The sequence below is a fragment of the Herpailurus yagouaroundi genome, unplaced genomic scaffold (genome assembly GCF_014898765.1).
Source record: "Herpailurus yagouaroundi ecotype Mexico unplaced genomic scaffold, PumYag 222, whole genome shotgun sequence".
Taxonomy (NCBI): domain Eukaryota; kingdom Metazoa; phylum Chordata; class Mammalia; order Carnivora; family Felidae; genus Herpailurus; species Herpailurus yagouaroundi.
The window spans coordinates 18,796,378-18,824,180 of NW_024412453.1; the positions used below are offsets into that span (position 1 = coordinate 18,796,378).

At 45.5% G+C, this 27,803-nt stretch overlaps 1 long non-coding RNA gene across 2 annotated transcripts; it reads right to left on the reverse strand.

Annotated features, from left to right (window-relative positions):
• Window positions 1–8,601: 8,601 nt before the first annotated feature.
• Window positions 8,602–27,803, reverse strand: LOC121019739 (uncharacterized). Of its 2 annotated transcripts, none has more exons than XR_005785752.1 (4): window positions 27,757–27,803; window positions 27,458–27,611; window positions 25,667–25,885; window positions 8,602–8,687 (listed from the first exon to the last, which is right to left on the reverse strand). It is a non-coding gene; the product is annotated as an uncharacterized LOC121019739 (long non-coding RNA). The 2 variants fall into 2 exon arrangements; XR_005785751.1 differs by having other exon boundaries at window positions 25,667–25,917.

A 27,803-nucleotide genomic window follows, 5' to 3' on the forward strand; every position in this document is an offset into this window, starting at 1 on the left:
CACCTCATCCGGCCCGAGGCCTACCCAGGCCTCAGAAAGTTCTAGAACTCATCACCCCAACAACGGACAGTGACAACCCCTGGGTGGGATGAGGGAAGGAGGAAGTAGGACGGATTTCTTGGTTGTTTCTCTTTTTTATCCTAGTACATCCATATCCGCCAAGAGTTTCCAGGGGGCACGTACCACACTTGTCATAAAAATAACTTCCAGGTTAAGAAGGTGCGGCCTCCCTTCCCCCTGTGCCGAGGTCTCACGTCACATGGCAGCCGAGGGGGTCTGACGGGCAGAGCCGGGGCCCGGTGTCCCGATGCCCCTCTGGCCCCCGCCCTCGCTGGGCCCCTTCCCTGAGGGCTCGATACGCACCAGGGGAAGGTCCCGCCTCGGTTCTTCCACAGCCACCCTCAATGGGAGGTCAGTTCTAGAAGGAGTAGAGCGCACGTGTGTGAACAACCGAGAAATCTTCAGTCTACACGCACAAACACCTCCGACTGTGAAACTGTTATGCCCAGAATTCGTGATCCCCAAAGACCACCAGGGAGCCGAGTCCGATGTAAAAGCAAAGAGCCTTTTTTCGAGCTAGCTCGAGCTCAATCCCCCACCTGCACCGACGCAGCGGTGAGATACCGGAGAGAGAGTGAGTTTCAAAAGGACAAAGGTTTTACTGGGGCCTAGGGGCCCTTGGTGAGGTAAGGGCTGTGGCCTCAGCCCATTGGCTGGGGAAGGGTCCGAGTCCTGTTAGGCAGGTGAGCCGGAGGTTACTCAAGGGGAGGAGGCGTGGTCAAGGTGAAGGACACAGAACAAGATGGAGTTGGCCGGCGTAGGCCGTTTCATTCCTCCCTTGTCATGTAGCTTATGGACCCAATCATGGGACCGGCTGCATTTATGGTGACAAGGGGAATAGAGTTTGGAGGTTTACACAAAGTTCTGGGAACCAAGTGTCCCTGGGGTGGCTCTGGGAGGTCTGATTAAGTTCTGTCCCCGAGCTGCTGTCTATGATCTGCCAGGTGATGTTTTGGGGGCGTGGGGACTCCCGGCAGCATGAGCAATGACATGCAGAGTTAATAGAGTTACGAATATTCGGTGGGTGAGCTTGAGCGGGTTGTGTTGGTCCCGATTGACGGCTCATCGCGTGACAAAGTCCTTCCGGATCGAGGAGGGGTCCGCTGGCCGAACGTGGGTGTGATGGACCCAGGTCGCGATGCCGTCTACTTTGAGAGCGGTGGGGGTTGTCAGCACCACGATGTAGGGTCCTTTCCGGCGCGGCTCGAGGGTCTCTCGGTGGTGCCTCTTAATGTAGACCCAGTCTCCTGGCCTGTACTGATGAGGTGTCGGGGTCGGGCCAGCCTCGTAGATGGCACGGAGGCGCGGCCAAATGTCCACGTGCGCCCTTTGGAGCCCTCTCAAGGAAAGAAAAAGTTCTTGATCTTGAAACTAAAGGTTGGGAATAATAGGGGGTGGCCTGCTAAACATGATCTCGTAGGGAATAAAACCCAGTGTCAGGAGTGTTCCTAACCTGGTAAAGGGCATACGGTAGGAGAGTCACCCAGTCCCTGCCAGTCTCCATGGTTAATTTGGTAAGGGTCTCTTTTAGGGTTCTATTCATTCTTTCTACCTGTCCTGAGCTCTGGGGCCTATAAGCACAATGTAATTTCCAGTTTGCCCCCACCGCCTTGGCTACTGCCTGTGTTACCTGCGAGATAAAAGGTGGTCCATTGTCTGGTCCTACCATGGCAGGAAAACCAGACCTGGGTAAGATGTCTTCTAGTAGCTTCTTAGCCACCGTCTGAGCCGTTTCATGCTTCGTTGCGCATGCCTCCACCCAGCCAGAGGTGTCCGTAAATACTAAAAGATATTTATAACCGTACTTTCCTGGTTTGACTTCAGTGAAGTCGACCTCCCATTGGGCTCCTGGTCTGGTGCCTCTGAGCCTGGTTCCTTTTTTATTTGATGTGGCTCCCGCGTCGGTGAGTTGGCAGGTCTTGCAGGCAGATACAACTTGCTCTATTTTGGTGTCCTGTTGGTGAATCTTGATTCCGGCACGTCAGATTAAGTCTTTTAATTTTCGGGCCCCCATGTGAGTAGACCGATGCATGGGCTCTAATATTGAGACTCCGAGCCGGTCTGTCAGCACGAGCTCCTTGTTAGGTGTATACCACCATCCCTTTATCTCCTGGGCCATGGGGAGTTTCTTGATCCACTGTAACTCCTCCTGGGAGTATTTGGGCTGGTCTGGTAAAACTGGGTCTCCCCAGTCCGGTAGTTGTTAAGCCGTTTTCCAGCTCCCAACGTTAGCGCCTTGGTGAGGGCTATGAGCTCTGCTCGCTGGGCTGACGTTCCGGAGGGTAGAGCCTCCGCCCATACGGTGTCCGTTTCGGTGACCACCGCTGCACCCGCATACCTGTGTCCGTCCCGCACAAAGCTGCTGCTGTCAGTGAACCAAGTAGCCTCCGCATCGGTGAGGGGCCGGTCGGTCAGGTCCGTCCGGAATCCATGTACTTGTTCCAGGATTCCCGCACAGTCATGTAGGGGAGCACCTAGGTCAGGGTCGGGCAGCAGGGTGGCAGGATTGAGGGCTGCACTGGGGTGGAACCGCACTCGTGGAGGGTTGAGTAGGAGGCTCTGGTAATGAGTCATACGTGTATTGCTCAGCCATCTATCCGGAGGCTGTTTCAGGACGCCTTCAATGGCGTGTGGGGTCGTGATCCAGATCTCCTGTCCTAGGGTCAGTTTGTCTGCGTCCTTGACTAGGAGTGCTGTCGCCGCAATAATTCTTAGGCTTGGCGGCCAGCCGGCAGCCGCTGGGTCTAGTTTCTTGGACAGGTAAGCCACCGGGCGGTTCCAGGGTCCTATGGCTTGAGTTAGAACCCCTTTTGCTATTCCCTTGTGTTTGTCTACAAAGAGGTGGAAGGGCTTCGTAATGTCTGGTAGGCCCAGGCTGGGGCACTTAGGGAGGGCCTTTTTTAACTGATTAAACAGTTTCTTCTTTTTCAGTCCATTTAAATGTTTGCCCCTCTTTGGTAGCTTCATATAGGGGCCCGGCGATCTCAGCAAAACCCTCTCGCTGCATATCTGAGCCTTCTTCGTGGATGCCCGGTACCCTAAGGCCCCCAGGGTAGCCAGCAGGTCCTGGGTCCCTCGCTCACAGTCTTTGGCCTTGTCGGCAGCAATCAGGGTGTCATCTACGTACTGTAGGAGGGCGAGGCCAGGGTGCTCCCTTCTGTACTCACCCAGGTCCTCCTGTAGTGCCTCGTCGAAGATGGTGGGTGAAGTTTTGAATCCCTGAGGTAGCCGTGTCCAAGTGAGTTGCTCACTGTAGCCCTCCTCCGGATCATGCCACTCGAAGGCGAACAAGGGTTGGCTCTGGGGTGCCAGCGGCAGACTGAAGAAGGCGTCCTTTCAATCTAGTACCGTATACCAGACCCTGGAGGGCGCCAAGGAGCTCAAGAGAGTATATGGGTTGGGAACAGTCGGGTGTATGTCCGTGACCCTCTTATTTACTTCCCGGAGGTCTTGTACCGGTCGGTAGTCATTTGTGTGAGGCTTTTTGACCGGCAGTAGGGGGTGTTCCAGGGAGACTGGCAAGGAACTAGTACCCCTAGGCTTTGTAGTCTCCAGATGTGGCTGGAGCCCCTTCCGGGCCTCCTGAGACATGGGGTATTGTTTGATCCTTACCGGACTCTCTCCTGGCTTGAGCTCTACCAGGACCGGGGTCCTGTGAGCGGCTAGTCCTATCCCTCCCCACCCCCCCACCCCCGTGTCTGCCCAAACCCAAGGGGAATTCTTGAAGCCATCTGTCTATATTATCCTCTCTCGGGAGCGCCTCCTAGTGGAGGTGGTATTCATCCTCCAGTTTCATGGTCAGGACCTGGATGGGGGTGGCCCTTGCCATCGGTGACCTGAGGCCCCCCTTGTCTGAAAGTTATCTGAGCTCCAATCTTGGTCAGTAGTCCCGTCCTAACAGCGGGTAGGGGAATTCTGGTATTACCATAAAGGAGTGGGATACCCGGCCCATCCCCAAATCTACCGTTCTTCGGGTAGTCCATGAATACTGGCTCATACCAGTTGCCCCTTGGACCCAGGACTTCTTGCTGGCTAGTTTTCCTTGTGGGGTGCGGAGGACCGAATGTTGTGCTCCGGTGTCGACAAGGAAGTCAACAGGGGTCCCCTTCACTTTCAGAGTTACCCTGAGTTCGGGGAGAGGGTCCGAACCCTGACTCCCCTAATCACTCAGTTCATCTAGCTCTAGGACGTTTACTCGATCCGTCTTGCCTCCCTTCCCACCGGCCCTTTTCGGACAATCTCGGGCCCAATGCCCTATCTCCTTGCAGTATGCGCACTGATCCTTCTGCAGCCTCTGCTTCCCCCCCTTGGTGGTTCCTTTACCTTTTCTTGCGTCGTCTGCCAGCTGCCGGAGACGGCGGTCTCGTTCCTCGGGGGAGTCAGCAGTGGTAGCTGGTAGTATTCTGGCCAGGTCTCGAGTCTGCTTCCTGCTGGCAGCCGCCATGGCGCAAGCCTGCTTGTCCTCAGGAGGCTCCCGGTTGTTATATACCTTTTCAGCTACCACCAGAAAGTCCTGCAGACTTTTTCTCCTAGTCTATCTATTTTCTGTAATCTTCTCCTAATGTCTATGGCCGATTGGTTTACAAAGGCCATGATAACAGCTGCCTTGCTTTCCAGAGCCTCTGGATCCATGGGGGTATAGGTACGGAATGCCTCCATGATCCGTTCTAAAAAGGCAGCCGGAGATTCATCTTTTCCCTGTTGTCCATTTCCTACCTTGGCCAAATTGGTTGGCTTTCTAGCAGCCATTCGGAGACCCCCCATTAGAGTCTGGGGGTAGACCCGGAGCCTCTCCTTACCTTCTGCCGTGTTGAAATCCCACTGGGGCCGAGTTAAGGGGGGGGAAGGAGGCATCTATCTGAGCCTGGTTGGTGGTGGGATTCCCGTCTGTGCCCAGAACTAGTTTTGGGGCCTCATTGAGGATTCTTTCTCTTTCTTCAGTCATGACCAGGACCTGCAAAAGCTGCTGGCAATCGTCCCACGTGGGGCTAGGAAGGGCTTAAGCCAAGAGGGTGGGTAGAGGGGTAGTCTGAGTCTGTCCCATAAGGTCCGTCCAGTATGTCCACAGAACAAAACAGAGAAACACATAAGCAGACCAACAGAGGGCCCTTAGAATGTCTTCCAACTCCATGGAAGCAAAGCTGAAAGCTAGCTTAGACCTTTGAGGGGACTCCACGTCCCTCCAAAACCGAGAGCTAGACGACGGCCTCACGCCGACCAGCGGGAGAGACCCGCCTCGTCTCAGACCTTTGAGGGGATTGCACGTCCCCCCAAAACAGATGAGGGGATCCCACGTCCCTCCAGAAGGGAGGATCGGAACGTCTTCTGAAACTCCCGGCCCATGGTCCTCCAGTGCGTCCACTTAGACCGCGTCGGGCACTACCAGAATTCCAGAAATGAGCTCACACAGAAAAGACGGAACAAACAGACACTAACCGTGGCCAGTCAGGCTCTCCGGGTCGGGGGTCCCTCGGGGGTCTTGGGGATCCCAGACGAGCCCCCAAATGTTATGCCCAGAATTCGTGATCCCCAAAGACCACCAGGGAGCCGAGTCCGATGTAAAAGCAAAAGAGCCTTTATTCGAGCTAGCTTGAGCTCAATCCCCTACCTGCACTGAAGCAGCGGTGAGATACCAGGGAGAGAGAGCGAGTTTCAAAAGGACAAAGGTTTTATTGGGGCCTAGGGGCCCTTGGTGAGGTAAGGGCTGTGGCCTCAGCCCATTGGCTGGGGAAGGGTCCGAGTCCTGTTAGGCAGGGGAGGGGGGGTGGTGGTTACTCAAGGGGAAGAGGCGTGGTCAAGGTGAAGGACACAGAACAAGATGGAGTCGGCCGGCGTAGGCCCGTCCTTTCAAAAAGCACACAAAACGGCTTGCGGCAACTGTGAACAACAGAGTGTTGACGCATCTGGCTGAAAATCTCCCAATGAGGAGAAGAAGGCCAGAACTCTGACGAAGAGGCACCGGGCCGCCCGAGGAGACACCCCCCGGGCGGCGCAGGGGGTTCCGAGCTCGGCCAGAGACGAGACGGGTGCGGGTCTCGAGCCGACACGGCAGAAGGACGCTGTTTGCTAGAAGACCTTCAAAAATTAAGGATCTCGGGGCCCCCTGGCTGGCTCAGTCAGTGGGGGGTGCGACCCTTACCCTCAGGGGCCTGAGTTTGAGCCCCACGTTGGGCGTGGAGCCTACTTAAAGATAGAAAAAAATGAAAAGGACGTTAAAATTGAGGGTCTGTTGGGTCTTTTCCCCATAACGTGGTTGTATTACGTCTTCTTTAAAAACTTTTACTGTGTATGTATTCATTTTGAGGGAGACAAAGAGACAGCATGAAGGGGCGGGGCAGAGAGACAGAAAGAGAGAGAGAATCCCAAGCAGGCTCCACAGAGGCCGACACGCCCAGAGGCCAACGCGGGGCTCCATCCCCTTAACCGCGAGACCGTGACCCGAGCTGAATCGAGAGTTGGACGTTGCAACAGGGGAATGGAGACGACGTCCTGAGTAAGGCAGGGACAAGCAGGGGTGTATGGCCAGGGGCAGGGGTTTCTGAGCGGGCATTCGCTAAGAGGGGGCATCTGGGGACTCGTGCCAGGACCAGCCCACAGGGCCTCTGCTGAGGGCTGTGGGAGTCGGGGGGGGGTGAGTCGGGGGTGGGGTCAGGGGTTTTCATCCCAGGTGGAGCCTGACGAGGTGCCAAGGGCAGATAAAAGCCTTGAGGGCAGAGAGAGAGAGAGGTCTCCTGGTCCTAAAGTCTGTCAACTTGAACAGTTGAGCAGACGCCAGGTTTTTTTTTCCAGCAACAAGTGGAATTAGACAGTCCATGCCAGGACAGAGAAGACAGAGAGCTTCCACTGATTAACAGGAGTTTTGGCAGCGGCTTGGGAATATTCCTGAAAGCCTCCATTCTGAGGGAGACCAGCAAGAGACCGCTGGCTCTAATCACCATCATGGTTGACCCAGGAAACGAATGAGGGAGCAAGTCCCACATACAGTTACAGTAACCGCTATACATCCTAATAGCGAATGTATTAGGAAAAACAGTAAAAGGGTGTTAGATTCCCCTTTGTTAGGGATGGCCTGTGTCTTTTTGTTTCCCCACCACCCTGGGTTAGGTTTTGGAACACTTGTATATATTGCTCAGGGTTGTCTGCAACTGCGCTCAGGTCCTTTTGTTTGCTCAGAATATTGCAGCGAAAATGGACCCTTCGTGAGACCAAATTCACCATGAAGCATTTTAGTCAACAGATACATTGAAAGTGCCTTCGTTTCGAGGGGATGATATTTCGTCTCTGACAATCCTGGATAAGGAGGGCATGGGGGTCTCACAGGTGGCTTTTCCTGAGAAGAGCCCTCAGAGGACAAGTCTGCAAGAACTTGCTTTTCTCGGTGCCTTTAAGGGCCAGAAGGCTGGCACCTAACTTCCAAGTCTTACATAAGGACATGTTGGCCATTTACCCTCTCTTTTACAATATAGATCTAACTTTAAGACAGTACTGATTGAGTGCCTCCCTCAGGAGACCGGGAATCTCTATTCGACAAGAGGATCCTTTGAAGGATTTTCTAAAACAATGCGCGGATACTCTGAACTTGAGATCCACGACCTACGATTTGACAACAGCAACCAAAATGGCAAAAAGGGGAAACGGATGATCGTCTGGCGCCTTTTCTGTGCCGTGTCTGTGCTGGTCCTGAAGCTGAGTCTGGAGGTACTGATCATTTGTTCCTATTGGATCAGCTCCCATCCTCGTTATGGGCAAAATCTTCAACTGATCTTGGCAGAATCCACAGTGTACCTCCCGTCAAGATTCAAGTTGACCTTGCAAAACTTCTCCCTAGAGTTAATATCTTTTCAATTACGAAGGCCTTCAAGGCATCCACACCATGATAGAATGTTACAAGGCTCATAGCCTCATGATCCCCCGCAGTAGTCCAGATAACACCTCTATTATACCTGTGAGAAAACCCGACTGCTGAGGATAGTATTTCGTCCAGGACTTCCGAGAAATCAATAGCGCTGTAATCCCTCGACATCGCCTTCTTCCCAAACCTCACACTCTACCAACATCCACTCTTCCTGAAAGCAAAGTTTTCACTCTACACGACCCATGTGCTGTAGTTTTTAGCATTCTAGTTGATAAGGATAGTCAGTATCTTTTTACCGTCACACGCAGCGAATGACAATACGTCTGGACTGCAACCTCCCTGGGTTTCACAGAGTGCTTCACGTTTCCCACAAACCTTAAAGGCTGATTTGGATGATGGGAAGTGTTTCTGCAGGCTCGACTTTGTTACAATGCGTAGATGATTTGCTTCTCTGCTCCCCGGCTCGTGCCTCTTCACACGAAGACAGCACCCCCTTGGGAAAACTTCTGGTTTTAAACTGCCCATAAGGTCTCCAAAGAAAAAGTACAGTTTGCTCAATCTCAGGGTAGGTAGTTCTAACAGCTCACCTGTTCTCAGAACAAGGCCCACATCTGGACCCAGGCAGACTGAAGGCATCCACAATCTCTCACAACTTAAATCTAAGAGCCAATTACAAGGCTTTCTTGGACTGGCTGTCTACTCTCAAAACTGAATTCCAAACTTCTCTCTTAAGGCTCAGCTCAATGCAGGCTTTCAGACACCTGGGAAATATCTGAAAAAGTAAAAACAAAAAAAATGTAGTCGTTACTTCAAAAGCAACATTAGCGTTAGACACAAAGGGATCGTGATGAAAGGTTTAGGGAGAAAACATGTGATTTCATGGTGCTGTACCCACGGTCCTGTACCCTCATGTCTCGTCAAACTATACCCTTTAACTTGAGGCTCTGTTGTATGTAAATTATACCTCCTTAAAGAGAGTTTCAAAACATAAAATACTAGAAGCACATGTTGCAAAGTTCCTTTCAAATCCTGAAGCGCATGGGTGATATGAGTCTGCCTGCCCGTGTCTCAAAAATCCAAAATAATAAGACATTTAAAAAATTAATAACATCAGAATAAGCAGCTCCTGAGCGCACCCTGTCCCACGTGTTCAACTCCATAACATCCACATCCAAGTCCATGAACCAGAGAGCGATCCAAAGACTGGCAGAAGAAACGCCACACCTAAATAGAGAGAAGCTGCATCAGAAAGGTTAGGGAGGTCAGAAAGGTGGAGGCTGGCTGCCTGCAGAATGGGCAGAGAACGTGAGCCCTCACCCCAGGGAGCTCACCCAGTGAAGACTAATAATCTCCGTAACATTTGGCATTAAAACCCAGAGCGGCTGTATTTCCTTGAGTTTAGATCCTGGAGCTCTGGAGGTCAGCTGACCCAGCACTGGGTGATCCAGGAGGATGAGTGCTAGCCAGGTCCCTGCCTGTGTAGACAGGCAACGTCAGCGTGGCATTTTACACAATGCCGAGGCAACAGGAGACAGATGCATTCCTGCTGGTTCCTGAGTGTGTTGGGGGACTTCTCCAACAGTGAGGGAGCTCACACCCACCATTCTTCTCCCCCAGTCTCCCAGAATAAGCATAGAAGCACCCACCAGTCGGTGAGGCTGCACAGACACTTGCTACCTAACCCGTTAGCAGCGCGCCAGTCCCAGGGGTTCACTGGGGGACTCACCACACCAAGCCTCCCGATCTCAGGGCAAACATTCTTAAAACCACAATGGCACCCTGTCCGACAAGCATGCATAGCTGCCACAGTACACTGTGCACATCTGCACCTCACCCAACTGTGCACATCCAGGCACCCTCATCTGTCTCACCCAGCCACATGTCCCCAGGCACAGACATGCTCTGTGCATATCCTCACGCCCCTGGCTTCCAATGCTGGTCCACAGCCCAGAGCCATCAAAGGACATCGGGAAACCTGGCATAGGACTGGTAGCCCTGTGCAATTTTGCTAACACTCCTGCCCTGCTCCCAAGTTACCCAGCGGGCATACCACCCCACAGCTGGCCTGCCTGGGTCCCACTGACACCACTGAGTGTAAGCACAGCCCATAACAGGCACGCAATCAGTGCCGACACCTGCACTGAAAGGAAAAGTAACCCAGACACAACAGCAGGGAGTGAGCAATACCCATGCGATATCCTCCTGAAGGTCCAGGTCCTATAAATGGAGACGTGCACTACTCAGGACTCCAGGACCTCTTTTTCATACAGTCATTAATTTCTAAAATTTTTTTTTTCAACGTTTATTTATTTTTGGGACAGAGAGAGACAGAGCATGAACGGGGAAGGGGCAGAGAGAGAGGGAGACACAGAATCGGAAACAGGCTCCAGGCTCTGAGCCATCAGCCCAGAGCCCGTCGCAGGGCTCGAACTCCCGGACCGCGAGATCGTGACCTGGCTGAAGTCGGACGCTTAACCGACTGCGCCACCCAGGCGCCCCTACAGTCATTAATTTCAAGATCAGAAGGCACTGCTGACTTTCTTAACACAGAGAAACAGACCCAGAGAGACAGACAAAATGGACACACAGAGATGTTTATCCACAAGGAAAGAGCTAGTCAACATCACAGCGAGAGATCTAAGCCAAAGAGATATAAATAACATACCTGATACTGAATTTAAAGCAATGATCATAAGGATACTCATTGGGGTTGTGAAATGAGTAGAAGAGTGAGACCCCTGACACGGAGATAAGAAATAACACAGTGCACATTGAGGACACAATAAAGGAGAAACACGCTAGCTGCAATGAACAGAGGGATGGAAGAAGCAGGCGAACAAACTAGTGACCTCGAAGACTGAGTGTTGGAAATTAATCACACTGAACCAAGGAGAGCACAGGATTCTGCAACGTGAGATGAGACCAAGGGAACTCAGTGACTACAGGAAAGATAATAATATTCATGTTGTAGGACTCCCAGGAGGAAGAGAATTTGGGGCCGAAAATTTATTTGAGGAAATAATAGCTGAAAACGTCCCCGATTGGGGGAGGGAAACAAACATCCACATCCAGGAGATTGGAGAACTCCCATCAACATCAACAAAATCAGGCCAACACACAAACATATTGTAACCAAACTTGCAAATTACAGTGACAGGAAAGAAAAACTCTTAAAAGCAGCAAGACAGAAGACCTTAACTCAGAAGGGAAGACCCATAAGGCGAGCTACCCGATATCTGAACAGAAACTCGACAAGCCAGAAGCTAGCGACATCACATATTCAACATTTATTTATTTTTGGGACAGAGAGAGACAGAGCATGAACGGGGGAGGGGCAGAGAGAGAGGGAGACACAGAATCGGAAACAGGCTCCAGGCTCCGAGCCATCAGCCCAGAGCCCGACGCGGGGCTCGAACTCCCGGACCGCGAGATCGTGACCTGGCTGAAGTCGGACGCTCAACCGACTGCGCCACCCAGGCGCCCCAACATCACATATTCAAAGTGCTGAATGGAAAAATCAGCAGCCAACAATATTCGATCCAGCAAGGCTATCCTTCAGAATGGAAGGAGACACAGACTTTCCCAAACGAAAACTAAAGGAGTCTGTACCACTAAACCCGTCCTGCAAGAAATATTAAGAGGGATTCTTCGAGTGGAAAGGAGAGACCAACAGTGACAGTCTAGAGGTAGAAGACACAAGTCAAGTAAAAAATGAATATGTCTGCAAAACAAATCAGTTAAGGAACTCAGAGAAATGGATCTGAATTGTAATAACCTCCACCAAAAACCTACGGAGGAGAAAATAATGGGTGCGAAGGTAAATGATCATCAACTTAATACGAATTGCCAAATGCAGAAGAGGTTATATAAACACCTGACAGTGGCCATATGCTAAAACCAATCATAAATATGCTAAGAACAGAGATAAGGAAATCAAACTATATCACTAAAGAAAAGAAGCAAAACATGAAAGAAAGGCAAGAAAGGATCAGAGAAAATCATTAGAAACCACAGCAAAACAGGCAATAAAATGGCAATACGTACGTACGTATCAATCATTACTTGGAAGGTAAATGGAGTGAATGCTCCAATCTAGAGACGTAGGGTGTAAGCATGGATGGAAAAACAAAACCGATTTGTATGCCTATAAGTGACCCACTCTACACCTCAAGAATGATAGTGAGAGGATAGAGAAACATTGCACACATTAATGTCCAATGAAACCTGGAGTAGCAACGCTTGTATCAGAAAAAAATACACTTAAAAAAAGTACATAACAAGAGACAGAGGAGGACACTGTATAACAGCCAAGGGTACAACCCAAAAAGAAGATATAACAAGTGTAAATGTATCCCACAATTCGGTGGGATTTATTCCCAAGCTGCCAAGGTGGTTCAATATTTGCCTATCAACCAATGTGACACAATACATCAGCAAGAGAAAGGATAAGGACCACATGATCGGGGCACAAGGTGGCTCAATCCTTTAACAGTCTGACATCAGCTCAGGTCATGACTTCACAATTCGTGAGTTCGAGTCCGGTGTCAGCGTCTGTGTTGAAGGCTGAGAGCCAAGAGCCTCCTTTGAATTCTGGGTCTCCCTCTCTCTCTGCCCCTCCCCTGCTTACGCTCTGTCTCTCTCAAGATTACTAAACTTTAAAAGAAAAGAACCATACGGTCATTTCAATACACGCAGAAAGGAGCATTTGACAAGTACAACATCCACTCAGGATTATAACCCCCTAAAGTAGGTTTACAGGGAACATACATCAACGTAATAAAGGTTATCTATGAAAACCCGGCAGTTATAATCCACCTTAATGGGGAAAATCTGAGAGGTTTTCCTGTAAGGTCAGGAAGAAGACCAGGATGTTTACTCTTACCAGTTTGAGTAAATTACTGGAAGTCCTAGCCACAGCCAGCAGACAAACGAAATGGAACCAAACTGAAATAAATAAAATAAAATAAAATAAAATAAATAAAATAAATAAAATAAAATAAATAAAATAAAATAAATGAAATGAAATAAAATAAAATAAAATAGAATAGAATAAATAAAATAAAATAAAATAAAATAAAATAAATAAAATAAAATAAAATAAATAAAATAAAATGGAATAGAATAAATAAAATAAAATAAATACAACAATAAAATAAAATAAATAAAATAAAATAAAATAAATAAAATAGAATAAATAAAATAAAATAACATAAAATATATAAAATAAAATAAATAAAATAAATAAAATAGAATCGAATAGAATAAATAAAATAAAATAAAATAAAATAAGTAAAATAAAATAAATAAAATAAAATAAATAAAATTAAAAAAATAGAATAGAATAAATAAAATAAAATAAAATATAATAGAATGGAATAAATAAAATAAAATAAAATAAATAGAATAGAATAGAATAAAATAAATAAAATAAAATAAAATAAATAGAATAGAATAGAATAGAATAGAATAAAATAGAATAAAATAAAATAAAATAAAATAAAATAAAATAAAATAAAATATAAAACAACTCCAAATCTGGAGGAAGTGAAACTTTCACACTTTGTAGATTACATGACACTATATAGAAAACCCTAAAGAGCCCACCCAATAACTGCTAGAACTGATAAATGAATTCAGCAATGTCACAGGATACAAATCACTGTGCAGAAATCTGTTGTATTTGGAGAAAACAATACTGAAGCAGTAGAAATAGAAATTAAGAAAACAGTCCTATTTACACTTGTACACCAAATAATAAGATGCCTATGAATAAATCTAACCAAAGTGGTGAGTGACCTATACTCTGAAAAGTATAAAACAGTGATGAAATTCAAGATGACACAATGACATGGAAGGACATTCCATACTCATGGGTCGGAAGTACAAATATAGTGAAAATGTCTCTACTTCCCAAAGCAATGGACACAATTAATGCAATTTCCATCAAAACACCAACAACATTTTTCACAGAACTAGAACAGTCCTAAAATGTGTATGGAACCACAAAAGACCCCAATCTTCGGAGTGAACAACCTTTATGTGAAGTGATAATTATGGATGGTGTTATGTCTCTGGACCTTCTGCTCCAAAACACAGTAGTCAGCCTAAGCATTTGAACAAACGGTAGACATATCCCAACCAGGGATCATTCTACAAGATACATTCTGCACACGTACCCTCAAAACTTTGCAGATTATGTAAAATATGGAAAAATCTAAAAATTGTCATGGCCAAGTGGAGCCTAAGGAGACAGGATGACTCTAATGTGCCAGCTGGGATGAGTCTGGGACAGAAGAGGTTCAAACCGAAGCAATCTGAATACAAATATAAACTTGAGTTAATACTACCATATCCCTTCGGGATACCGATTGTGATCATGTACCAACTCATATGACGTCCATAGTCAGAAAACAGTCTGTTGTATGTAGAGACTCAATAATATCTTCCCCATTTTTTCTGGTAACTAGAAACCCATCACGAATGAAAAGATTATTAGTAATCGTGGTTTTATGTGTGCGACACATGATATTATATGACTAGTTCTAATATTAGTTACTAGTGATGGCCATCTACCTATTCTTGTTGTTCTTAGTATTGTTCAATTGAAATAATAGCATTCACGGTAGAGAAAACTGAATGCATGATAAACACTTCATAGAAACATCTACTTTACATACTTTAAGATAATAACGTATGTATATACCACTCTATTATGTGGTATGTAAATTAAGTGTTTTTCTGATCTTGAACGGGCATGTCATTGAAAGGCTTTCCATAAAGGTGGTTATCCTGGATAATGAATGATACTCAGATTTTACAGGATATACTTCACTTCATGCCTGAACACTGTCAAAACTAAAAATGTTCACACGGCCAGATGAATCATTGTGACTGGCTCACTGATTGTAAAGAATCCTTGGTTGAATATTTTCACACATATTTTTTATCAGGAATACAAGAGAATCAAATGTTTCCAAATCAAAGAGATACTCAAAGACTGGAAGAACAATAGGGAATTCGAGGGGTTTCAGAAGGATAAGATGTGACCATGAAGTGGCAGTCACAGGCAAGCAGCTTTTCCTGGTCCACTTTGACAGGTTTGCATGAGGATATGTGACTTGCCAAAGGGTAAGTCCCGGAAGTACCAGAGGGAAAGACAACGCTTTAGGGAGAGGTGACTTGGAAAGGGTGCTTCTGTGCCTAAATGATGGCTCAGCAACCTCGCTGGGGGTCGGTCCCTGGGTGAAAGACATCGAAAGGCCAACAGTAACCTAGACTCACAAAGATCTTAGTAACCTAGACCAAAGTAACTTAGAGCCACAAAGATCTTAGAGCCACAGAGTTGATCTTCCTCTATGATTAGGAGATAGTTACAGTGTCACAGGATATGATCATCGGGCCGGCAGCAGATGGCTAAAATATTATTTAGGGCTATACATGTAATAAAAAATGTATACATGAAATTTGGCTTTGGAATGTTAAGAAAAATCACAGGCCCACCATGGAGTTACTTATGCTAAGGCCCCATGTCACTAAACCTAATCTCATTCCTGTAGGAATATAACCTTTAACCAGTCAGCAAAGAATTTCCTAGCCAGTGCTGGAAATACAGCTCATAGATCCTTGCCATTCCCCTCAGAGAGGCAGTCTTCCCTAAAGAAGGTATTCCATGCCCCTAATTTTTTTAAGCGTATTAATTTTGACAGAGAGAGAAAGAGAGCCCACGCAAGGGAGGGGCAGGACAAGAGGGAAAGAGACAATCCCACGACCAAGAGGTCATGATCTGATCCAGGATCAAGAGTCAGACACTTAACCAAGCCATCCAGGCACCCTGAGAATGTGGAGTTTCAAAGGTTAGAAGCCTTGGCTGGGACACAGCCCCGAGGGCACTGGCCTACTCCTTAAGAGAAGGCAGCCAACAACTTGCAGGCAGATGGCATGGAAACAGTGATCTGGACAAAGCCTGGTGCACACAGTGGGGAGATTATACACTCATCGTGGAGACTATCCCTCAGAAGCAGTGTTCACAGTGAGGGGACAAAGAGCTAGGACAGAGGAGCTGCGTGGTGCCATTTCCCTGCTCTGCCCCCTGCCCCCCAGCATAAACACAGAGCCGTCTGCTGGAAACAAGGCCGTTCCCACACTGGCTGCCTAAGCTGCTTATACCAACCCCACCTTCCTGTGCTCTGGCAAGACTGGCCTTCTAGGTCATTCAGGGTTGCCTCAGTCCCAATGGAGCTGGCCCCTTCCCCAGAAGACCAGGTGAAGCCCATGACCACACCACCTCTCTTGACCAAAGAGTTGTGCAGGGCCTCACTTCTAGGAGCAGTCGTTTCAAGTCTCATTTAGCAAGCAGAGCAGAGCAGACCTAGATCAGACTCACCACATTCTGGCCAAGGACCCTACCTTTCCCATACAACTGACCTGAAGGACAGTGCAGCCCGAACACAAAACAGTGCACGTAACCCATGCCACAGACACTCCGTGAAGTGCCAGGCCCTGGACATTGGATGACCTCCTCTTCATAAAACCATTCACCTCACAGGCAGGTAACACAATGAGCTTTGGTAACACAGAGATGGCAAATACTCAACCAAAATTCCAAGACGAGAGGAAGGCATCCCAAATGAAAGAACAAGATAAGGTCATGGGCAGAGAAATGGAGGGAACACTTCCAAACTCATTCTCTGAGGCCAGCATGGCCTTGAGTGCAAGCTGGACAAAGACCCCACTAAAAAGGAATACAGACAAATTTCTCTGATGACCATGGATGCAAAAAATCTCAACAAAGAGTGGCAAACTGGATCCGAGAATACATAAAAAGAATTATTCAGCACAATGAGGTGGATTTTATTCCTGGGATGCACAACCGATTCAATATCCGCAAATCAACTGATGTGATATATCACATTGATAAAAGAAAGGATAACAACCACATGATCCTCTCAATAGATGCAGAATAAACGTTTGACAAAATGCAGCAGCATCCTTTCTTGATGAAAAAAAAAAAAAACCCTCATGAAAGGAGGGATAGAAGGATCGTGCCTCAATGTGAGAATGTCCAGATACGAAAGTCCCACAGCTAATAACATTTTCAATGGGGAAAAACTGAGAGCTTTCCCCCTAAGGTCAGGAACACGACAGGGATGTCCATTCTCAGCACTGTTATTCACCATTCTGTTGGAAGTCCCAGCCTCAGCAATCAGACGACAAAAAGAAATACAAGGTGTCCAAGTTGGCAAGGAGGGGTCAAACTTTGCCTCCTCACAGATATGATGCTCTCCGTGGAAAATCCAAACGACTCCACCAAAAAACTTCTAGGACTGATACAGGAATTCAGGAAAGTCTCAGAATATAAAATCAATATACAGAAGTTGATTGCATTTCTATACACCAATAATGAATCAACAGAAAGAAAATTAAGGAATTGATCTCATCTACAACCGCACTGAAAAGCATAAAATACCCAGGGATAAATCTAACCAAAGAGGTAAAAGATCAGTACATTAAAACAATAGAGGGGCGCCTGGGTGGCTCAGTTGGTGAAGTGCCGACTTCGGTTCAAGACATGATCCCGCGTTTGTGAGTTTGAGTCCTGTGATGGGCTCTGTGCTGACAGCTTGGAGCCTGGAGCCTGCTTCAGATTCTGTGTCTCCCTCTCTCTGCCTCTCCCCTGCTCACGGGCTCTTGCTCGCTCGCTCACTCTCTTGAAAATAAATAACATTAAAAAAATGAAAAGAACAAACCATACAACATCTATGAAAGAAGGTGAAGAAGACACAAAGAAATGGAAAAACATCCCATGCTCATGGATTAGAAGAACAAATATTGTGAAAATGTCAATACCACCCAAAGCAACGGACAAATTCAATGTAATTCCTATCCAAATAACACCAGCATTCTTCCAGAGCTAGAACAAACAATCCTAAAATTTGTATGGAACCAGAAAAGACCCCAAAGAGCCAAAGTAATGTTGAAAAAGAAAAAAAACAAAACTGGAGACATTACAATTCTGGACTTTACGGTGGATCAGAAAGCCGCAATCATCAAGACAGTATGGGACGGGCGCAAAAACAGACACATCGATCAAAGGAACAGAAGAGGGAACCCAGAAATGGACCCTCAAAATTATGGCCGAGTCATCTTTGACCAAACAGGAAAGAATATCCAAAGGAAAAAAAGAGTCTCTTCAGCACATGGTACTGGGAAAAATGGACAGTGAGAAGAATGAACCTGGACTATGTTCTTAAACCTCTGGGTCTCTGTCTCTCTGTCTCTCTCTCTCTCTGACTCTCTCTCTCACACGCACACCTCAAAAGGGATGAAAGATCTAAGTGTAAGACAGGAGACCATCAAAATCCTAGAGGGGAAAAAGGGCAACCTACCTCTTTGATCCTGACTGCAGCAACATATTGCTTGTCAAGACTCCAGAAACAAGGGCAAAAAAAACCCAAAAATGAACTATTGAGACCTCAAGATAAAAAGCTTCTGCACAGCAGAGGACACAATCAACAAAACTAAAACGAAACTGAATGGAATGGGAGAAGATATTTTCAGGTGACCTAACAGATAAAGGGTTACTATGCAAAATCTATAAAGAACATATCACACTCAACACCCCAAAACCAAATAACCCCATGAAGAAATGGGCAAAAGACATGAAGAGACACTTTAACAAAGATGACATCCAGATTGGTCATACACGAAACGATGCTCAACCTCATTCATCATAAGTGAAATACAAATCAAAACCACAACGAAATATCCCCTCACACCTATCAGAATGGCTAAAATTAACATCTCAGGAAACGACAGGTGTTGGCAAGGATGCAGAGAAAGGGAACGCTTTTGCAATGCTGGTGGGAATGCAAAGTGGTGTAGCCATTGTGGACAAGAGTATGGAGATTCGTCACAAAAAACAACAAAAGAACTACACTACGACCCAGCAACTGCACTAATAGGCATTTATCCAAAGGAGACACTAACGCTGACTCAAAGAGGCACATGCGCTCCAATGTTTATAGCAGCATTATCAACAATAGCTAAATTATCCAAAGAGCCCAAATGACCATTGACAGATGAATGGATAAAGAAGATGTGGTATATTCATACAGTGGAATATTACTCAGCCATCAAAAAGAGTGGAATCTTGCTATTTGCAACACGGTGGATGGAACCAGACTTTATTATGCTAACCATAATATGTCAGAGAAAGACACACATCATATGATTTCTCTCATGTGTGGAATTTAATACACTGATGAACATAGTGAAAGGAAAGCAAAAATAAGAAAGATACAAACAGGGAGCGAGTCAAACGAGAAGAGACTGTTAAATAGAGGGAAGAAGCTCAGGACTCCAGGAAGGTTTCTGAATAGGGGTATGGGCTAAATAGGTGATGGGCACTCGGGGGGGTGGGAAGCACTTGGGATGAGTACTGGATATATTTTGTAATTGATGGATCACTAAATTCTAATCCTGAAACTGTATTCCACTCTAAGGTAACTAACTTGGGCTTAAATTTTAACAAAGAAGAAATATAGAAATCAGTAAAGAAATGTACTACCAGTCAAAAGAAAAGAATATTTAAATCAGACTCTTGGAGTGGAAATGAGAGACCAAAAGCGTTACAGACAAGAAAGGATGAGAGAAAACATCAAGAAACAATGGCAAAACAACTATAGAATGTCACTAAATATATACCTATCAGTAATTACTCTGAATGTAAATCGACTGCATGCTCCAATCAAAAGACAAGGATAGGGTGTCAGAATGGGCAAACAAAAAGAAAAAAAAAAAAAAGAAACAAAAACAAAAAAACCCAAGGCCTATCTAGATGCTGCCTACAAAGCCTTATTTGGACCTATGTCACCTGCAGATTGAAAAGGAGGGAATGAAAAAACATTTGTCATGACAACAATGTCAAAAGAAAGCCAGTAGCAATACTTGTATTAGGCAAAATAAACTTTAAAACCGAGAGTGTAGTTTGGTACCCTTTGGGTCAATACCTAGTAGTAAAATTGCATGCACCCAATATTTATAGCAGCATTATCAACAGTAGCCAAACTATGGAGAAAGCCCCATCAACTGATGAAGGTATAAAGAACTTGTGGGGTGTGTGTGTGTGTGTGTGTGTGTGTGTGTGTGCGCGCGCATGTATACGCATATGTACTCACGTGTATGCTCATATATACATAGAGATATACACATGTATATATAATGAAATGTAACTCAGCTTCAAAAAGAATGAAATCCTGCCACTTGCCACAGTGTGGATGGACCTAGAATGTATTATGCCAAGTGAAATATGTCAATCGGTGAAAGACACACATATGATTTCACTCGTGTGGAGTTGAAGAAACAAAACAGATGAAAACATGGGAAGGGGGCAGGAAAAGAGAAGAGTGGTGACAAACCACATGAGTCTCTTAACCGTAGCGAAGAAGAGTGAGGGTTGATAGAGGGAGATGTGTCGGCGCTGGGCTAGATGGCAGACGAGTATTAAGGAGAGCACTTGTTGTCTTGAGTACTGGGTGTCGTACGTAAGGGATGAATCACTGGATTCTACTCCCGAAACAGAGAATGCACTATATGGCAACTAAGACTGATATTAAAAAAAATAAATAAAGCTATAACAAGAGGTGAAGATAGACACTATCTCATACTAAAGGGGACAGCCACACAAGAAGATCCAATGGTTGTAAATTTTGATGCGCCCAATATGCAATCCCCAACATATAAAACACTTAACAAAACCATAAAGGAATTGATAAGAATACAACGATAATAGAGGACTTTAACACATCAGTCACATCAATGGACAGAACCTGTAAACAGAAAATCAACAAGGAAACAATGGCTTTGAATGACACACTGGACCAGATGCGTTTAACAGATGTATTCAGAACACTCCATACTAAAATGGCAGAGTACGTATTCTTTTCAAGCGCCCATGGGGCATTCTCCAGAAATGATCACATTCTACGTCACAAATCAGACCTCAACAGGTACCCAAAGACAAAGCTCAGACCAAGCATCTTTTCTGACCACAAAGCTAGGAAACTTGAAGTTAACCACACACACACACACACACACACACACACACACAGGGGGAAAGGCCACAAATAAAGGGAGGTTAAATAACATGCTACGAAATGAATGGGTCAAACAGGAAACCAATGAGAAAATACACTGAAACAAATGAAAATGAAAATACACTGGTAAAAACCTTTGGAATGCGGCAAAAGCAATCTGAGATGGAAGTATATAGCAATACAAGCCTACCTTAAAGAGCAGGAAAATCTCAAACCCTCCTAACTTACAACTAAAGGAATGAGGAACAGCAGGAGGAAGGAAATCATAGAGTTTTTTTTTACTTTCTTCTTTTTTTTAATCATTCCTTTAGTTTTAGAAACTCAGAGGTAATACTTTATAGTGCTTTCTGGAGGTTAGTTTTTTTTTTTTTTTCAAATATATGAAGTTTATTGTCAAGTTGGTTTCCATACAATAGCCACTGCTCATCCCAAAAGGTGCCCTCCTCAATACCCATCACCTACCCTTCCCTCCCTCCCACCCCCCATCAACCCTCAGTTTGTTCTCCGTTTTTAAGAGTCTCTTATGCTTTGACTCTCTCTCCCACTCTAACCTCTTTTCTTTCTTGTTTTTCCTTCCCTTCCCCCATGGGTTTCTGTTAAGTTTCTCAGGATCCACATAAGAGTGAAACCATATGGTATCTGTCTTTCTCTGTATGGCTTATTTCACTTAGTATAACACTCTCCAGTTCCATCCATGTTGTTACAAAGGGCCAGACTGCAATTTCTCATTGCCACGTAGTGCTCCATTGTGTATATAAACCACAGTTTCTTTATCCATTCATCAGTTGATGGACATTTAGGCTCTTTCCATAATTTGGCTATTGTTGAGAGTGCTGCTATAAACATTGGGTACAAGTGCCCCTATGCATCAGTACTCCTGTATCCCTTGGATAAATTCCTAGCAGTGCTATTGCTGGGTCACAAGGTAGGTCTATTTTTAATTTTTTGAGGAACCTCCACCCTGTTTTCCAGAGTGGCTGCACCAGTTTGCATTCCCACCAACAGTGCAAGAGGGTTCCCGTTTCTCCACATCCTCACCAGCATTTATAGTCTCCTGATTTGTTCATTTTGGCCACTCTGACTGGCGCGAGGCGATATCTGAGTGTGGTTGGAAATAATAGAGATTAAGGCAGAAATAAGGGATATAGAAACCAAAAAGACACTAGACCAAATCAATGAAACCAGGGGCTGGTTCCTTGAAAACAGTAATCAACATGAAACCCTCCTAGGCAGAGTTCTCACAAAGAAGAGAGAAAGGACTCAAATAAAGAAAATCACAAATAAGAAAGGAGAAACAGCAGTCAACACTACAAAAATACAGTTAGAAGATAATATTATGAAAAACTATATGCAACAAATTGGACACTCTGAGAAAAATGGACAAATTCCTAGAAACACAAAAACTACCAAAACTGAAACAGGAAGATACATAAAATCTGAAAAGAAAAAGAAATCAAATCAGTAAGAAAAAAAAAAAAAATCTCCCCCAACACAAGAGTTCAGGGCCAGAGGGCTTCCCTGATGAATTCTACCATCCATTTGAGGAAGAGGTAATATGTATTCTCCTCGAATTATTACAAAAAGTAAAAAAGAAGGAAAACTTACAAATTCATCTTATGAGGCCATCATTACCCTGATACCAACACCAGATAAAGCCTCCACCAAAACCAAAAACTGCCGGGGCGCAGGTGTGGCTCGGTCGGTTTACCATCCAACTCTTAATTTTGGATTAGGACATTATCTTGTGGTGCGTGGGTTCGAGTCCCACATTGGACCGTGCATTGACAGTGAGGGGCATGGCCAGGATTCTCTCTCTCCCTGTCTCTCTGCCCCTCCCTCACTTTTATGTACTCTATCTAAGGAAGGAAATAAACATTTAAAAATATGTTAAAAATTTTTAAATAAAACTGCAGACCAACAGCCTGATGAGTATGTATGCACAAATTCTCATTAAAATACCTTCAAATTAAAGTCAACAATACATGAATAGAATCATTTACCATAATCAAGTGGGATATATTCCCGGGCTGCAAGGGTGGTTCCACATTCACAGATCAATCAACATGATGCACCACAGTAATGGAAGAAAGGATAAGAACAATATGATGCTTTCAACAGATGCAGGACAACCATCTGACAAAATGTCACATCCATTCATGATAAAAACCCTCAGCAAAGTACATTGAGACTCAACCTACCTGCAAATAATAAAGGTCATCTAGGAAAAACCCACAACTCATCTCACCCTCAATGGGGAAACATTGAAAGTGTTTCCTCCAAGGTCAGGGACAAGACAGGGATGACCCCTCTCACCACTATTATTCCACATAGTACAGGAAGTCCTAGCCACAGCAATCAGTCAAAAAAAGAAAGGAGGCATCCAAATTGGCAAGGAAGAAGAACTTTCGCTGTTTGGAACTGACATGATGCTCTCTATAAACAACATGAAAGACTCCAATGAAAATTGCTAGGATCGATATACGAATTCGACAAATCACAATATACAGAAATCAATGTACATAAATCTATTGCATTTCCGTAGACGAGTAATGAATTAACAGAAAGAGAAAGTAAGGGATCCATCCCGTTGACAGTTGCACCAAATACCCCAAGGTACCTAGAATGAACCTAACCAAAGAGGTGAAAGACCTGTACTCTAAAGGCTGTGAAACACTGAGGAAAGAAATGGAAGAGGACACAAAGAAAAGGAAATAGATTTCACCCTCACGGATGGGAAGCAGAAAATACTGTTAAAACGTCTACACTCCTCAAAACAATCTGCATATGTGATGAAATCCCTATCACACTAACAAAACCATTTGTCACAGGACGACAACAAATAATCCCAAGATTTGTATGGAACGACAAAGACCCCAAACAGCAAAAACAAAATTGAAGAAGAAAACGAAAGCTGGAGGCATCACAATTCCAGACTTCAGGTTATATTCAAAAGCTGTACTGAACAGAACAGTATGGTCCTGGCCAAAAACAACATCAACAACGACAACAACAACTACACACAAACGCAGAGATCAATAGAACGGAAACGCAGAAATGAACTCACACCTATATGGTCAATTAATTCTCAACACAGCAGGAAAGCATATCCAATGGAAAAGAAAAGATAGTCTGGGGACACGTGGGTGGCTGCAAAGCGTGTGATTGTGGGTTCAGCTCAGGTCATGATCTCAGGTCAGTGCGGCGCATGTGTGGGATTCTCAGTCCCCATTTCTCTCTGCCCCTCTTCTGCATTCTCTCTGTCTCTCAGAAATACATACATACACTTAAAAAAAATCTCCTCAACATATGGTTTTGGAAAAACTAGACAGCAACCTGCAAAACAAAACAAGACCAACAACGGACCACCTTCTTACAACATACACAAAAGTAAATCCAACACGGATAAAGACCTATGTGTGAAACCTGAAACCATAAAAATCCCAGAGGATAATTAACACAGGCAGTATCTTATTTGACACTGGCTGTACAAACGTCTTTGTAGATATATCTCCTGAGTTGAGGGAAACACAAGCAAAAATAATGGGACTTCGTAAAAGTAAAAAGCTTCTGTCACCAAGGAAATAATCAACAACACCTACAGAATACTATTTGCAAACGACACCTGATTAAGGGTTAGTGTCCAAAACAAATAAAGTCATACAGCACCCAAAAAAGGAGAAATCTGGTTAAAAATGGGCAGAAGACACGAACGGACATTTTCCCAAGGAAGACATACACATGGCCAAAGCCATGTGAAAAGATGCTCAACAATACTGATCTTCAGGAAAATACAACTCAAAAGTACAACGAGATAACACATCACATCTTTCAGAAGGACTAAAATCAATGAATGTTGAAACAGCAGGTGTTGTCAAGGATGTGAGGACAGAGAAACCCTCTTGCACTGTTGGTTGGAATGCAAACAGGTGGAGCCACACTGGAAAACATCACGGAGATTCATCAAAAAAAAAAAAAAATGGAAATGGAACCGCCTTACGATCCAGCAATTTCACTACGAGGTATTTCCACAAAGAATACAAAAATAATCCTTCAAAGGGATACACGCACCCTGATGTTTACAGCAGCATTTTCTACAAGAGCCAAATTACGGAAACTGCCCGAGCATCCATCAACTGATGAATACGTTGAGATGTAGTGTATGGAATGTAATATTATTGAGCCGTAAAAACAGGAAATCTTGTCATTGGCCACGAGGTGGATGGAGCGAGAGAACGTTATACTGGGTGAAATAAGCCTGTCAGAGAAAGACAAATACCAGATGATGTCACTAACACGTGGAAATGAAACAAAACAAAGGGGGGGGGAAGGACCCAGTGACAAACAGACTCTTCACTGGGAAACAAACTGAGGGCTTCCACAGCGAGGTGGGGAATGGGTGAAACAGCTGCTGGGGATTAAGAATGCACCTGGGATGAGCACCAGGTGACGCGTGCAAGCGTTACTCTATATTGGACACCTGAAACTAATATTACACTGTGTCTTCACTCACTGGAATTTAAATTAAAATGTACCATAAGGTTAATGACACCTACCTACCAGGTTTTCTGTAGTTTTCAATCACTTCACTAGGTTGGAAAAATAACCATGAAGTTTTTAAAACACCACGTATGATGTGGGGGACAGTTTGTGCCCTTACCTCCGTCTCTGGTTCCAGCAGGACGCAGAAACTGGGTCCCAGCGCATTCTTCTAGAAGGTCCTGAGAGGAGCATTTCATGTATTCACGTCCTAACTGAATGCAGCTCCCGTTCCTCTGAATGTCTGTCAGGTTTACTTCCCGGAAACGAGCCTGAATCCGGAACAAACCATCGACTGCATCTATGAGATGATGTCGTGGGACCCCGCAATCCATGAGTCCTTCAGTAAAATATGTCTTCTTCAAATACTGTCTGGGAAGGGGAGGAATGAAACACGGGAGCTGCCCCAGCAACCAGCTTGCCCAGGGAAGCCACCCAGCGTCCCCTCCTCAGCACTCAGCACAGCAAGGCAGCTTCTCCCCGGTGACTCAGGAGATGCCAAGTTGCTGCAAAGCTCCCCAGGTCTCCCCTGGGGTGGGCGGCAGAACGCGCTGGAAAGGCAGCTCTACTCTCTGTCCTGAGGCAGCGGCAGAGGGCCTGTGTCCTCTGGGAGCAACAGCGACCCTTCCTGCTCTGAGGTGTCCTGGGTCAGAAAAGCTGATGGTGCGCCCTCTGCTGGCCCTCACTGTCCAGGCAGAGAAACCCGCCCCTCCGGGTGTGTGGTGCTCGAGCTCTCTCTGCTGGCCACCATGGGAATTCCTGCAATGTTGAAGGCCCCGGGGGCTCAGCTGAGGGACCGAAGGTGCTCTGGGCAACCCAGCCTGTTCTCCACATTGGGAAGGGTCTTAGTGACAGGGCCTGGGACACAAAGAAATCTTTTCCTTCTCCTTTCTTGTGAGGGAAGAATGAAACCGAATTTATTCACGTAATGACATCATTTGTAATGCTCTAAGCAATGTTCCCAGAAAAATAGACCGCCAAATTACACATGCTGAACAAGAGGTAATGGTGTTGACCACCTAAGTGTTTAGGTTAGAAAAGAATGGACACCTTTGAAAGAGAGAGACCAGCTTCCAGCTATGGAATGAATGAGCCTAGGGATACAAGGGACACCCAATGGAAGAGAGTCCTGTAATAATACTGTTGCATGCTTTCACAGGATAGCTACACTTGTGCTTAAGAACAACATAATTTACAGACTTATGGAAGGACTACAATGTATGCCTAAAACGAATACAACAAATGTGTGAAGAATATTTCAATTAAAAGTCGACATCCTTTATGCTATCTTTAATTTCTCTCTCTTTGCCAATAAGCTATCATTCCTGGGCGCTTGGGCAGCTTACTTGGTTAAGCATCCGACTTCCACTAGGTCATGATCTTGCAGCCCATCAGTTTGAGCCCCGTGTCAGGCTCTATCCTGACAGCTCAGAGCCTGGAGCCTGCCTCAGATTCAGTATCTCCCACTCTCTCCCCCATCCCCAGCTCGGGCTCTCTCATAAAAGGAAAAAGAAACATTAAAAATGAAAAATCATGCCTAATTTAGAATCTGTGCAATTCCATCGATACCAGATTCTCTAACGTGACCATCTTGATGTTTAGAGGTTATCTGAAAAGTCACTAACAATATCTGATGACACATATGTGACAAGATCAGAATGCAACTTACAGGGAGCTGCACATCTGTTGTGAATTTACGACACGCATCCGTGGCTTATATTTCCAATGAAATGTGCTTTAGGGATACCGATGGATGAAATAATGTCCATCAGTCGTGTAGGTCAATTTCCTACAGAATCATCATGCCTTCAATTAGTATTGCCATCTCTTCAAAATGAAAAGAAAGCTGGGAAAAGGAATTGTCTTTGAAGGATGTAAGAGAAGACTATGGTGTTTTAAAGGGTTCACCTACCTTCTGGAATCCTCAGATTGGCTGTGGACAGGAGGATAGCAACCCACGACTTGGATGCACACCGCTCGTTCCAGAGGGAGAATACGGACCTTCTTGTCAAATACTTTTTTACCAATATCAGCAGTTCAACTCTGCCAGGTCCAGACTGCCGGACCTGGGGGCAGCACAATGCCTCATACCTGGGTTCAGAACATGAGGAACGCCAGCTGGTGGCGGGAGGGGGGAAATCCCACAGGGCCTGAGGCAGTGAGGCAGATGACCCCGGGACACCTCCCCACAGGGCGGGCTCTGGAGTTTACCTGCCAAAGAGCAGCACACTCTCCCTGAAGACATCCTTCTCCATGAC